Genomic DNA, 15,924 nt, shown 5'->3' on the forward strand with positions numbered 1-15,924 from the left:
AGTCTGCATCTCTTAATCCCCTTCACCTTTTTGCCCTCACCCCGCCTACCCATACTCTGGCAACTTTCAGTTTTTCTGTGTTTATGAGTCTGTTTCTGTTTTGTTTGTTCTTTCATTTTTTAGATTCCACATACAAGTGAAATGACACAGTATTTGCCTTTCTCTGACTTATTTCAATTAGCGTAATACCCTCTAAGTCTATCCATGCTATCATAAGTGGCAAGATTTCATTCTTTTTTTCATGACTGAGTGTATCTGTATGTGAATACATACACCTCCACTTCTTCATCCATTCACCTATTGATGAACACCCAGGATGCTTCCATATCTTTGCTATTGTAAGCAGTGCTGCGGTGAACACAGGGCTGCATGTCTCTTTCCGAATTAGTGTTTTGTTTTCTTCAGACAAGCACCCTGAAGTGGAATTGCCAGGTCCTTTGTCTGTTGCTATAGCCTTTGTTTTAAAGTCTATTTTGTCTGTATAACTATTGCTTATCCCAGCTTCTTTATTTTTTTTTCCATTTTCATGAAATATCTTTCCCATCCCTTTACTTTCAGTTTGTGTGGATTCTTTAATCTGGAGTCACATGCTGGCAGCAAATGTAGGGGTCTTGTTTTCTCATTTATTCAGTCACCCTACTTTTTAAAAAATGGAGCACTTAATTTACACTTACAGTAATCATTGATAGGTATGTACTTATTGCCATTTTAACTGTTTTCATACTAGATTTATAAGTGGTTGGTCTGTTATCCTTACTGTGTTTGGTCTTACTAGTGAGATTTTTTTCTTTCGTATTTTCTTATTTCTAGTTTTGGCCTTATCTTTTCCATTTAAAGAATTCCCTTGCACATTTCCTGTAATGCTGGTTTAGTGGTGATCAAATCCTTTAGGTTTGCTTGTCTGGGAAAATATTGATCTGTCCTGCAAATCTGAATGATAACCTTGCTGGGTATTTTTGATTGTAGGTTTTTTTTCCTTTCATCATGTTGAATTATCATGCCACTCCCTTCTGACCTGTAAGGTTTCTGTTGAAAAGTCAGTTGATAATCTTACAGGCATTCCTTTGTATGTAAATAGTTATTTTTCTCTTGCCACTTTTAAGATTTTCTTTTTAACTTTTAATAATTCAATTGTAATGTGTCTTGGTGTGGGTCTGTGTGGGTTCATCTTGTTTGGGACTCTCCATGCTTCCTGGACTTGGATGTCTGTTTCTTTGCCAGGTTGGGGAAGTTTTCAGCCACTATTTCTTCAAACAGGTTTTCTGTCCCTTTCTCTCTCTCTCTTTTCCTTCTGGGACCCCTATAATTTGAATGTTGGTACACCTGATGTTGTCCCAAAGGTCTGTTATGCTATCTTCACTTTTTTAATTCTTTTATCTTTTATCTTCCAATAGGGTGATTTCCACTATCCTGTCTTCCTGATTGATGATCCATTCTTCTGTGTCATCTAATGTGCTGTTGATTCTCTCCGGTATATTTTTGTTATTTCGGTTGTTATATCCTTCAGTTCTGATACATCCTTTTTAATAATTTATATCTCTTTGTTGAAGTTCTCACTGAGCTTACCCACTTGCCTGCAGAGTCTGATGAGCATCTGTGTGACTATGACTTTGAACTCTTTTCCCTCAGTTTCATGCAGTTCTTTTTCTGCGGTTGTGTCTTTGTTTGTTTGTAACATATTCTTTTCTTTCTTCATATTGCTTATGTGCTTCTATGTAATACTAGGTAAGTCAGCTAAATCTCCTAGCCTTAAAGAAGTGGCCTCATGTAGAAGGTGCCCTGTGGGGCTCTTACTTAGAAGGCATCTTACTGTCACTAGAGCCAGGTGCTTCAGAGGTGTTCCCTGGGACTAGTGTAGAATCCTATTGTGGCTGGGCCACAACTTCTGTGGACACACTGGTAGGCAAGGTCCAGCCACACAGGTGCAGAAACAGTGCCATATGTTGGCCGACTAGGGCTAACCACTGGGTGTGGCAGTGCAAGTGTCATGTTAGAGGGGAGCTTGCCTGGGTGGGTCCTCAGGGAAAGGTCAGAATTGAGTGAACACTGTTAGCAAGGTTAATAGAGAGTGTCAGAAATAGCGCCTGCCAGTGTTAGGCCAGCTAGGTTTCAGAATGGGGGGCAGGAATGCTGCCCACCAGCATCTCTGACTCAGGAGCAAGTTAGAACAGACCCCTGTCCCTTCAGCGCATACACTAAATTTAGTCAATGTATAACCTTCACATCTAACCAAGGTGCTTTTCAAACTATTGCCTTTGTGCTGGAACTCAGGAAGAGCACAATCTCAGTTTCCTAGAGCCCTTTGGCTCTCTCAGACATAAGCCCTGCTGGTTTTCAAAGCCAGATGTTGCGGGGGTTCCTCTTCTTAGTTCATGTCCTACAGGCTAGGGCTTGAACCCTTCACACTTTGGGGACAACTTCCATGGTTGTAATATCCCTCCCACTTGTGAGTCACCACATGGGGAGTGGGAAATAGAGTAGGTCCTCACTAGACTTAGTCTCTATCCCTTCTACCCATTTCAATGTGGCTTTGTCTTTATATTCATAGTTGTAGAAAATCTCTGTTCTCTAGCCTTCAGGTCATTCTCAGAGATAGCTGTCCTATATGGAGTTGTACTTTTGGTATCAATGAGAGGAGGTGAGCTTGGGATCTTCCTATTCTGCCATTTAAACTCAAGGCCAGAAGCCTTGCTCTTGAATGCCAATTTAGGTTGTCTGTGAAATGTTGTTCCCTGTGGTTGTTGCACAGTGTCTGAAAAAAACAAAGTTTTTTGATAAATTTCCCTAAACTCAGAAAGTGTTAATAAATTCCTTTGCAAGCCAGGTGGTTTCCAAGTCTTTGCTTTCTACAAATGATGGAGTGATTGGGTTGTTAGCAGATCATTAAAATAATTTATAGGCCATTTTATGATTTTTGCACTTAACTCAGCAGGATGAAAAAAACTAATAAATGATGTAGTTCTGTCCTATTGTAAACAATAATATTTTTAAATTAAAGGTGTTCCATCACTCTTTTGAATGTGTATTTGACTGGATTCCCTTCTCTCATTTCCAGTTTCTATGACCTCACCCTTTTTCTGTACCATCTCTTTTCTTTTGTACTCCTTCCAATTTTGTTTTCATTTCTTTGATAGTTTTGTTTTTTCAACTTTTTACTGAGTCCTGCTTAAAATTTTATGATTATATTTAATTGTAACTATTCACTTACAACTTATCAGTTAACCATTTCCCATTTTGTGTGTAATGCAAAGTAGGAGTCCATTTTTACTACTTCATGTGAGCGATCTTTTGCCCCAGTTGTTGCTGCTAGTCTGCAGAAATGCAGCTGGCTTTCCTGTGTTGGAAACTGTACCCAACCTTTTCCACAGCAATCTACAATGCCAGTTTCGTTATAAATCAAGGTTCCATATATAGATGGATCTGTTTCTGAATTTTCCATTCTTTCCATTGGCCAATTTGTATATCCTTATACCACACACTGGCTTAATTATTATAGTTTTATTTTAAGTCACAAAATAGGCAGAAAAAACACTTTGTTATTCAGGAGTGTCTTTGTAATTTTGGACTACTCTTCCATATAAAGTCATAATTGTATGTTAATAATAATATTAATAATAATAATACGAAGATCCCCCAAATTCATTCACAATTCATTCTAAGTGCATTGAGAGAATTAATATCTTTGCAACATTAAGTCTTCCAATCCATAAATGGTGATTCTCTCCATTTAACTGGATCATAATAAATGTTTTTCAATAAAGGTTTATTTCTTTCTCAATAAAGGTCATAGACACTATATTGTGTTGCTTTTATAAATAGTATGTATACATACATGTGGTCAAATCTCAGTTCTCGAATGTCTCCCATCTCAAACAACTCAGTTTTCAACCAAGTTGTTCATGGAAAACAATGTCTCAGTTGTTGAACAACAAAATTCAGTTCTTGACCCGACCACCCTTTCATGTCGATACCCATACGGTCAGTCATGAGTCTCTCAGGTGTGATTTGGTTTTTGAACAAACTGCTTCTGGAACAGCCTTCTAAGATGAATTAAGTTCAAGAACTGGGGTTTCACTGTATATTTAATCCTCACCAGAATATATGTTGATTTATTTAGAATTGAACCTACAAACTAGGTATGTGCCCTTGGCAGAAATCTAACCTGTGAACTTTTGATGTACGGGATGGTAGTCCAATCAACTGAGCCCCCTAGTCAGGGAGAAAATTACATACATATATTTTTATTTAATCTTTATTGTACTTTTCCCCATTACCAGTTAGCACCCTTACACCCCTCCCCCAGCAATCACCACACCCGCTCACATCCGTGAGTCCTTTTTCCTTTTAGCTTAATCCCTCCACCCCTTTACCTCCCCCACCACTAGCTGTCATTCTGCTCTCTATCTATGAGTCTCAAAATTGTATATTTTAAAATAATATTTTCTTCAGTAACTTCACTGTGGAGAAACCTGGCAGACAGATACCATCTTAACCAAGTGATCAAGGTCAACATCATCAGTAATACCATGTATGTGATGTAACCAGGAGAAAACACCAGACAAACCCAAACTGAGGTCCATTCTCAAAAGACCTGACCATTATTATTCAAAGGCATAAGGTCCCTGAAAGAAAAGACCAAGAAATTGTTACAAACTGAAGTAAAGGGATGTAGTAGCTCTCCGGATGTGATCCAGAATAAAGGACATTGGTAGAAAAACTGGGAAAATCCCCCCAAAACGTATAGTTTAGTTAACTATACCAATGTTAATTTCTTAGTTTTGGAAAAAAATATATACAACGGCTATGTGGGGTGATAATTATTTCAAAACAAAATGTGTTTAAAATTACATTCTGTTGTGTTGCTCTTTCTACTGGTCTGTAGAAGTACAATTGGCTTTCCTATGTGGATTTTGTGTCCAAAACCCTTGCTAAAGTCTAGTTAATTCTAAGAATTAAGCTGTGAAGTTATGAAAACTTTCTACATAGACAATTATATAATTTACCAAAATGGCCATGTTTCCTTCCTTTCCAGTCTTTCACCTTTTCTTTTAGGGTTTTTTTTAGAAAGCATGTCCTTAGTGTGCTGACTAGGATCTCTGGTACAATATTGAATAGAAATGGTGATATCAGGAATTTTTAAAGAGTTAAATTATCTCTTGATGCCTAGAGATAATATTAGTATCATTTGAATATGAAAAATAAGTTACTTTTGCTTTGAATGTTTCTATCTTAGAGAGAGCAATACCATTTTTTTTAGTTTCAAATACTAAAATGTTCATTCAAAAAGCATAAAATAATATATAACACAAAGAAAAGAAAGTAACATGAAAACACAAAACAAAAGCAGTATGGTATTATGTTATCAAAACAAAACAAAAGCTGTGACATTAACCGTGTTAACCTATAGACATCGGTTAAACTCTGCTCTTCCCATGCCACGGGGTGGAGCTGGCACACAAGTGGCTGCCAAGCCAGAGCCTGCATTTCCAGACTGCCCCCCCACCCCGCACCAGATGTGATCTTGTGAAAAGTTCTCCCCAAAAGCACGGCAGTAGAATCACTTAATGTCAGTGCTCAGGTTGAGGCTTTCCGGAAGCAGGTGAGGTGCGTTCACAGTCTCTCTCCCCACCTGCTCGAGGACGCAGAGGCCCAGGTTATAGAAGGTCAGGAATGCCTTCAAATGCACTGTTTCATTAGTAATCAACACACTTGCATTAGGTTGAAGCTATTATACTTTTGGAGTCTGTTTATCACAGTGGTTAGCTTTCCCTAACTAACATAAAAAATGGTATCTTAAAGTGGGGTGCAGACCGAACAAAAAATCTAAAGTATCTGGTGACAGCTTAGCAACCAGGCAGCAGGAAATGAAGAAACTGAGTAAAGGATGGAAAGATAGTTATGTCATGCAGTCACAAACACTTCATAAAAAACTGCTTGCCAAAAGGAATCCAAAGAGACAGAAGCCAAAAAGTGGCTGTCTCCAGGGGAGCAAAGTGGGAATGAACTGGAAAGGGGCATCCAACTGAGGTAATGCACATGCTCCATACGTTATTTTGGGGGGGTGGTTTACACAGGTGTATACAATTATCAAAACTCATTGACCTGAATGCTTAAGGGCTGTGTTTATGTAAATTACACATTAATTTTTTTAAAGCCTGGAATAGATCGAAAAACAGGGTGTCTACTGTCACCCTGGGGACTTACTAGGGAAAAGGAGATGGAAAATAGAATATTAGAATAGCGCTATTACTTGCTGCATTGATTGATGACTTAAAGGAAAGAAATGAGCATGCACAAAAACTAACAGATTTGCCCTGGCTGGTGTGGCTCAGTGGATTGAGTGCCAGCCTAAGAAGCAAAGGGTCACTAGTTTGATTCCCAGTCAGGGCACACACCTGGGTTGCAGGCCAGGTCCCCATAGGGGGCACATGAGAGGCAACCATACATGGATGTTTCTCTCCCTCTCTTTCTCCCTTCCTTTCCCTCTCTTTAAAAATAAAGAAATAAAATCTTTTAAAAAAATAACTAGCAGATTTGAGAGCAGAAATGAAAGACAGAATCCAGAAATCTGAGGATTCCAGGATTGCAAAACTGACTGCTTCTGAACTTCACACAGTAAAAGGCTGAAATAGGTTTTAAGCAAAAATGGCCTGTTATGTGTTTCCTCAGGTAAACACAGGGAAGTCAGTCTTTCTGTAGATCAAGTATGTTAACTTCCCACGAAACCTATTTCAAAATGAGAGAGAGAGAGAAATTAGGCTCAGGATTTTTTGGTGTGCATTCTGGCTACAATAATCATATAATTTATTGTCCAAACTGGCATAGTTTAGAGAGTGAAAGAGAGCATTATTACTTAACATGCACAAAAGATAATAAAGTAGGACAGTCCCTGCCAAACTGGGACATATAGTCATTCTATCACTAGTACATGACATTAACTACAAGAAGATATATCAGGAGCCAACTGACTTTCTGAGGGAATAACATTGCCAAACAAACAAACAAACAAACAAACAAACAAAAAATACCCATACAGGTTTGCTAATAAGCCTTGACTGACCCTTAAAACAATGTTCAAGCTGCCAAAACTTCATGAGCAGAAAGTAGGAAGCAAAGGTTAGAAAGCCTCCGAGGAGGGCATATTTGCCAATGTCTACGTGTGACCCTGGAGGAAACTGGGCAAGGAAGCAGCCCTCTGGAAGTGAGAATCGGACCCTGGAGTTAATGAGAGGAGCTCCTTTTAGAGAGGAGGACCACAGCCCAACCAAGGGACACCTACCTGAGGCAAGGATTCTTCAGCCATCCCATTATTTTTTTTTTAGAGTTGAAAAAAAGATTTTAGAAAGAAGAGAAGCAAAGGAGAAAGAGAGGGAGAGAAATATCAATTGGCTGCCTCTTGTAAGTGCGCCAGCTGGGGACTGAACCCACAACCAGGCATGTGCCCTGACCAGAATCGAACCAGCAGCCTTTTGCTTTGTAGAATAACGCCCATCCAACTGAGCCATATCGGTCAAGGCCATCTCATGTTTTTTGTCACTGCCAATATTCCTAATTCTACATGTTCCCTCAGCTTTAGGAAATTAAATGAAAACTTGTGATTTATGAATTGTGTCTAACGCAGTAGATTATGAACTGTGCATGTAGTGTGGTCAAGGTAAGAATAAACCGGAAGGGTCCTTTATAAAGATCACTGAACCGACTGCCAGGAGGCCATGACTGTCATCCAGTCTGTTAACTCTGTGACTCCGGGTACATCACGAGTTCTCAGGACTTACAAAATGAATGAGAGGATGACTTTCAGTTCTATAATTCTAATTTAAAGTTCTTGACCTCACTGGACCAAAACAACTGCAAAAGTCCTCTACGAATTCAATACAGGAAAACCCATACGAGGCTAGTTGGTCTGGTTTTTATAGCAAAAGCAACTCAGCAGACCTCTAAAAAGTTGTATGAGCCAGGAGAATCCTGGCACTCTTCATTTCTTGATTTTTCTGTATTATTTTGATACTATTATAATCATTAAGAAATAAAGTCTAACTTTTTTAAGTGGGAAAAGACACTTGCCTCCCATTTCATTGGGCTTTAAAAACTAACCCAAAAAGGTCACGGTGGGGGTACTCCACTTGCACCTAAAAATGACAATTCTTTTGCAATATTTACCAAAAGTTAGAATGTTTTAAAAACCAAATGTAACTTGGAGAAGACTTTTAATCTAATAATATCATGGTAGCATATTTTATTAGTTATACAGTCAATAATAATATTCATTAAATCCTACAAATATTTTTCAAATAATTAAAACTTAAAAATATGCCTGCTAAATTTGAACTTCTGATGCCACCTCTAATTTTTAGAAGAAAATCATTCAGGACTCTGTCTTCCTCATTGATAAAAGATAAGACAAAAGCTAATATTCTATATTGATATTTTATAACTCATAATTACTTAGTTATATATATATATTTATATATATATATATATATATATAAAATAATAGTCAAACATTTAAAGACACGAGGACCCTAAACTTCGTCACTTCAAATCATTATATGTTGGGACACATATAAAATAAGAAATACCAATTCCACAGTACCTTGAGAAAAGAATGCTCTAGTCATCTGTTGCACACATTAGTGAATCAAAAAATGAAGAACTAGAATAAGTATCATGAAAATACCCTAAATCTCTGAAACCCAAATTTGCAGGTATGCCTCAGAATACATAAAAATTCAGTTTCAATGATGGAGAATTTGTAAGTGGAATATTTTCAGTCTGCTAATAAACTTTATATTTAGAGATATGTGACAGTAACTCTCAGGTAAAAGTGCTTTTTTTATGATTAAAATTATCCCTTAAGGGAACACTTCACAAATTTAGATGTTTCCATATCAGCATTGATGTATAGAAGTCTCTTTCTTGTTTATTCTTATTCAAAACACTTTGTATATGACAATTTTTTTCTTCTTTAGAAACATTAACATTTACTTCTTCCATCTGTTCTAGGAAAATGTCATACAACTTCTTTGATAATCCTCTTCCATTTCCCTCTCGGACAGTGAGTTACTGGACCTCATGGGTTGGACCTCTAATTACTTCCTCCTCAAATTCATCTTTCAACCTCTCCAATGACTTTATTTCAACCACTGTATTTCTAATTCTTACAAGTTATTTCTTGTTCTTTACTTTTTCTTTCCTTTAATTCTCCTTTTTTAAAAAAGACTATTTTCTATGCAAAAATTTATCACATTTTCAAAGACAATAATGACAGTTCTTGTCTCACCAGACTTCTTTGTTTCTGTTTACTTTATCTTTGCCTTTATATTGGAGGCATTCCCAAATACGTGGTGATCCCTGGCCGACTATCCCCACCTTGGTGGGGGTAGTCACATTATTATTATTACTACAGCAAGTTGGCGGCTCTGTCTGTGGGGCTGAGCTGTTGAAGGTGACCTTCACTGAAGAGCAAGTGGAGAGCAAGCTGGCTTTCTCTGTGGGGGAACCGCTATGGGGCCTTTCTCTAGGGCCGTTCAGTTTCTCTCTGTAACTTGGGAGTTTGGCTCTTGGCCCTCTTAGAGCAGGGCAGACTTTACTGAATGGCAGCCTCCAATGCCCATGTGTCCCTGGGCCTGGATCCCCTGAGCTTCGGTATCTCTAGAGAATAAAGCACCCATCTTTAGGGATGACAGAAGGACCTGAGTGTCCAACTGAACCTTTTACAGACTTTCAGCTGATGGTGTTTCTAGCTCCACGCCTTACTTCCTTCTTCAGCCCACCCTGATACCTCTAATCACACGACCTCCTAAGGCTCTGCAAGGCAAAACTGCCTTCTGGCATTGTCATCCTCCTCCGTAGGTCTTCATCTTCTCCTGCTCTACTAGATCACACTACCATACTCCCACTTTCTGTCCACATTTACAGATTAGAATCACTGATGTCACCTACTTTTTATCAAAGAAAGTTGAAATTTTTGTTCCCTATTTTCTTTTGGAAGGGTTTTTAAAAAGAAGGCAGAAAGTTCTTTGCCATTTTAAAAGCAGAAGATAGAGTCTCTAGATCATTTCACATACCACTCGTAACAGTTTGAACCCCCTGCGGTTTTGGTCTGCCGAGTACACTTCCATCCACCTCCCTTCTTACAGCTCCTCTGGAGAAAGCCTCCCTCCATCACTGGGCAGGGCCCACCCCTGCAGCACCGGGAAAACATGCTTTGGGCTGGGCCCACGGAGCACCCCACTCCCTGGGATATCACACATGGGGTCAAACCCGCATCTTCTCTGGGCAGAGAGCTGGATGTTTGGCCCAAGACTCTCTTTCTGTTGGGATTGCTCAGCTAGGAAGGCCAGTCTCGAGCGGCTGGTGGCCATCTCACTGATCACAGGCCTGTTTGAGGAATGATGAATAAAGAAAACAGCAGAGCCCAAGAAGTCTTGATGAGATCATTGGAGTTCCTGGCTGCAACCATGCCTGAAGCCAGATGCACCTCTGGAAACCAAAGTTATATAAACAATTAAGTTCCTTTTATTTTCATAAGCTGGCTTGCGCTAGCTTTCTTTCACTTGCAACCGAAGGAGTCCTGATGAATTCATTTAATCAAAACTTTCCAAATTACTAATACTTGAACTACAGCACACCACTTCATTGCCAAAATTAAATAGCCTGACTTCTTTTATTAAATAAAATCATGGATCATAAATAACATAAACATATGTCCCTTTCACCATTTAGGTAAGATACTTTGATTTTATTTGAATATCCTCAGATTTTCAGGTTAGCAGTTTGAGAATGAGGCATACAGCGGTGGACAAAAGTAGATTTGCAGTTGCAAGTCTGTGAACAAAGCTTACTCTTGGATTATTCTTACTGTGTTATTCATTTGCATTACCACTGTAAAGCTACTTTTGCCCACCCCTGTACACATTCTGTGGTACTACAACCCGTAGCCACTAACCTACACAACAATTTTCATCCAGGAACTTCAAAAAGTCTTATCATTTCTTTAAACCTTCTCTATCAGAGCTCTCAGTTTGTATTAAAACTCAAGGCATATGGCCATCCTACACAAAGCTTATATGAAAAATGAAATAACTTAGCTGAAAGTAACTGCTCCCTTAGGAAGAAAAGTATGATTTAAATTCAAAGAATTATTCAGCCTGACTCTCTGACCCAGAGACTGGAAAGCAGGGTAATTTCAACTCCAGGATTTCTGGGAAGGAGGCAGACGATACTGTACTTTCTGACTATAAGATGGACTCCCCCTGCCCTCCAAATTTGGGAGGAAAACGGTTGTTAATGCTGCTGTTGAGTTCTGTTTACATTTGCATTGGTGAAATGTTATGTTATTTATGTTATTAAATATTTTACTGCATTTTTTGCTTCAAAAATTTTTTTCCTATTTTCCTCCTCTAAAACCTAGGTGCGTCTTATGGTCCAAAAAAATATACAGTAATTCCCAGGAACCAGGCAGGAATGCTTTGAGATGGTGTGTTCTCTGGAGGCTATCCCTAGAGCGACCTCCTCATTACTCTCCACCGGCCACTGTGCTGGCCAACCCGAGGGTCAGTATGTGAGCTTCTGGGTTTGAAGTTTCACGTGCACACAGAGCCTGGGAAGCTAATCTAAAAGAGTGAGGAAGTTAGACATTGTATTGCAATTATTTTATTTTCATTAAAAAGTAAGCCTTATTAAATTTCAGTCTCTCACTCTTTTTTTATTGGTTCTTTTTATGCATCATTTCTATCTACTGCTCATAGCTTGTTCATGGTTTCATAAAGCTCGCTTAAATAACAGTTTTTGGCACCATTACTCCTTATATGCATGAAAATTATGTATGAATAACAGCTAGTAATAATAATGATAACAACGGTTCAGTTAACTGAGCACTCAGTATGGGCTGCGCACAGTAAGTGCTTTATCCGTATTAACTCATTTTGTCCTTACTTCAGCCCCACGAGGTAGGTACCATTATCTTCATTTTGTAGATAAGGGCATGGAGGCTCTGAGAGGGGTAAGCAGTTTATCCAAAATCACACAGCACATCAATAGTAAATATGAACCCGGGCGCTCTGCTCTTAAGCCACTATTCTGCTCCCCACAATGAAACACACCATCTATTGTAAGTTGCTGTGTTCCCCAAATGTTATGTAAACTTATTTGGAAAAAGGAACTTTGTAAGTGCAATCAGGTTAAGGTAAGGTTATACTGGGTTAGGGTGGGCCCTAGTGCAGTGTGACTGCTTTCCTCATAAGAAGAGGAAGTTGGACACAGAGGGCAGACGGCCAAGAGAAGATGGAGGCAGAGACTGGAGTTGTGCTGCCACAAACCAAGGACATCTAGGGCTACCTGATGCTCTGAAAAGGCAGGAAGGATCGTCCCCTAGAGGCCTCTGAGGGAGCATGGCCATGCCAACACCTTGACTTCAGACTTCTGGCTTCTAGAACAGTGAGCACGTACATTTCTGTTGTTATGATAACCCTAGGGAACTACCACCTTTTTCTCTTACACTGAAATACATCATCCCATCAACCTATTATTTCCAATTTTAACACAGATGGCAGTAACATCAACTTTCCTCTTAATTCTATTTAAAGAAAATCAACAGCTGGGGCGGGGCTATGAGCACTGAGAAGCAGCTTCTACCTCACTCGACCTGACGACTGACCCATGGAAAGGTAGGCCTGAAGTTGCTAGATCTTCCTTTACAAGAGAACCCAAAATTCTGAATTTGAACCTCAAATTAGTTAACAAATGACATCAGTAACTAGTTAAAGCAACACTAATGACTAATTTATGAATAAAACAAACACTGTATAAACAAACATGACGCGTCTACAGACCAAATCTGGCCACAATCTCTACTTCATGTGTTTTCTTTGCTTTCCATGTCTACTCTCCTTCCCTTCACTAGGCCAGGCCCCGACTGGAGTGATTATCCACCCCCCAGACCCAGGACGCAGGCCCGGTGCTGGCCCTGGGAGCCACGGGGAAGACAGCCCCTGAGGACTAGGGAGCCCGCTCCGGGATGTGCTGAGTATGGCAGGTGCAGAAGAGTCCTACACACTTCGGAATCCCAGACGGAACAGGTGCAGTCTTCCGGATTCATATCTGAAGCCTGGTACCATTCCTCTACCGTGTCAACTAGTCTTCCTACGGCATTTGTCTTTGCTAGTCTGATGTGTAAGAGACTTAGAGCTTTCACTGGGTCAAGGTTTTAGGTTAGCTCAGGACATGACACTGGTACATCCCAGGCTCACTGCCACTTCATTCGCAGTACTGTCCTAACATGAAGAGTTCCCTAATTTCTTATATGCATACTTAGAAAAGCATAAATGGGTTGTAATACCTCACAGCTGTCCTTCAGTCTTCATCATCCCATAATCCTATAAAAGTTGCCAGGAAACTGGAAACATTCTGAAAAGCAGTTTTGTGTGCAAAACTGTTTTATAAAATGTGACTTTATTACTCAGGCTTGTAAAAAAATTTCAAAACTATAAAGAATTTTTTTACTGAGAATGTTAACATCAACTTGAGTCTATTAAATCTATGGCTAAATCCATGACACACCTAGGTTTTAGAGGAGAAAAATAGAAAAAATTTTTGAAGCAAAAATGTGGTAAAGTATTGAATAACATAAATAACAAAATATTTCACTAATGTAAATGTAAACAGAACTCAACAGGAGCATTAACAACCATTATTCCTCACAAAATTTGAGGGAAACAGTATGTCTTATAGTCCAAAAATACAGTAAGTAGTCTTAGAATCATCTTGGTCCTCACTGGCTATGAACATTCCTTCAGTACCTTCTAGAGTTCAGACCTATTTGATAAGGTATAAAGACTAATGATTGCTTCTGGTAAGCAAAAAGAAGTAACTGATGTGTTGCCAGGACAATCCCTACACCGAGATATTAAATTCAGCGACGTGGTCTGGCACATCATGGTGTTCGGACTCGCAAACCTGACAAGCATTACTCTGGAAAGTCTGTAGAGCAACGTTAAGAAGTGAAATACTGCCCTGGCTGGTGTAGCTCAGTGGATTGAGCGCGCGGGCCTGAGAACCACACGATCGCAGTTTGATTCCCAGTCAGGGCACATGCCTAGGTTGCAGGCCAGTTCCCAGCAGGGGACCCATGAGAGGCAACCACACATTGATGTTTCTCTCCTTCTCTCCTTCCCTTTCCCTCTAAAGATAAATGAATAAAATCTTAAAAAAAAAAAGAAGTGAAATACTACACAATCTGTGCAAGTCATCCAATTTCACGTTTTGTTTTGTTTTTTAATTTGTTTTTTTCTTGAATTAAAAATCTCTCAATCTTCCTTTGGTTTTTATACCTGTAATATCACACTGAAATTTGCTCGTTTATTATTCTTGTAAAAATCTCAGATGACCGGTAACACAGGTTTTATCCCCATATGACAGACGAGGAGCTGAGAGCTTTACATAAGCTGTTGGACACTGTTACTGACACAGGGAGAGCTGGTCCTCGACGCCCCTGATTCCGAGTTTGCTGATCTTTCCCCAAGAAATGAAAGTCACACACACTAAGACCAGGCTGTTTAGACAGCCAGACAGACCTGGGATCAAAACCAAGTTCTCCTTAGTTTTGATGTCAGATACATTTTTTAAAGCTCTCTAAACCCCAACTTGGTCACGGGTAAAATGGAGTTAAAATGATAAAAATACATGTAAAGAACACAGCACAGACAGGACGCCTGACAAATATTAGCTCTCTCCTCCCTTTCTCCTACAGGACCCCTCAAATCTAAGCAGACCACCCATTCTCTGGTTGAACACCTGCATGAGTAGTGAAACCTAAGTAGCTACAGAAAAGTACTCGAGGGAGATGGGGATATTAATAAGACAACAACAAACTCGTGATCGCAGGCCAAGAGGACCACACGGAAATTGTGGTCATGTGTGTAGCACTGCAGAGGAGCCAAAAGAGGGGCTCTTTCAAAACAAATTTCCATGATGTCGAGTCTTTTTGAAAGGGGTCAGACCACTCCTTGAACTTACTTCTCTGCCTGCTAATAAATATGGCTCACTGTTTTTAAACCGTAACATATTCAAAACACATCAAAGAGGCATAAAACATTTGCAGCCAGTGGCATGGTCTGAGACTCCTGAGTGGGGGTGCTCTAGCAGCTGCCTTGCCCGACACTGGCCCGGACAGTCCCCAGTATTGTCCAATGTGTCGGCGACAAAAGAAAAGTTTCAATCGGACTCCTTTAAGCCTCCTCTCTGCTGGGGGCCCTCACAGACAGGGACCAGCAGAGGATGGACAGGGGCCTGGGGCCACACTGGCAGCGGCTGGGGGCGGAAGAGGGGCGGAAGCTCAGAGGAAGCACAGTCACTGTTGCCAGGAGGAATGCATGGGTTTACTGCCAAAAAACTAAGCAATTATCAAATTTGATGCTAAAAATATTAAAATGTGGAGCATGATTTAGAATATTTCTTCAAATTTTGACCAAATGCTACAGAGTTGTGTGCCAATAACTATCTTATATATGTGACTCCAGTTCTTGGCACCATCCTGCAGAACTGGGGTTATGTCACTGCATACGTGGGTGGTTTAAATGCTTTATAATGATTATGTTGAAGGTCATATTCCTCATACACATAACTTCACTTACTATTATGAGTTAGACGAGTACATGAGTAGACAATGGTTTCCTTCCATTAAATGCAACTGGCTGAAATTACTGTTTAAGTTGCCAGGTTGTAAGAGAAAAGAGATCACATTAATGAGGGTTAAGCTTTATAATCAGTTTATAAAACAAATCATGCTAAGGTCAAGGCTGACATCATCAACTCCCACACATCTAAGGACACTTACAGATGTCACCATCTCCTCCCCCACCCCCCCACTGCTCTACTTCAAGCTGTTTCTTATTTCTCTTCCATTCATAAGCCGTGGACAAATCA

The 15,924-nt window shown here is 39.7% G+C and overlaps 1 protein-coding gene and 1 long non-coding RNA gene across 5 annotated transcripts in view; one reads left to right on the plus strand and one right to left on the minus strand.

Moving 5' to 3' along the window:
• Positions 1-15,924, minus strand: part of ZNF438 (zinc finger protein 438) — a 173,995-nt gene that overhangs the window by 71,056 nt on the left and 87,015 nt on the right. The gene's annotated exons all lie outside the window — the stretch shown is intronic.
• On the plus strand, positions 11,876-15,291 carry LOC118980590 (uncharacterized). The gene is made up of 3 exons (XR_005065143.1): positions 11,876-12,438; positions 12,588-12,668; positions 14,750-15,291. It is a non-coding gene; the product is annotated as an uncharacterized LOC118980590 (long non-coding RNA).

Source organism: Sturnira hondurensis, unplaced genomic scaffold (assembly GCF_014824575.4).
Source record: "Sturnira hondurensis isolate 20B ecotype Veracruz unplaced genomic scaffold, ASM1482457v3 Scaffold0022910, whole genome shotgun sequence".
Lineage (NCBI taxonomy): Eukaryota > Metazoa > Chordata > Mammalia > Chiroptera > Phyllostomidae > Sturnira > Sturnira hondurensis.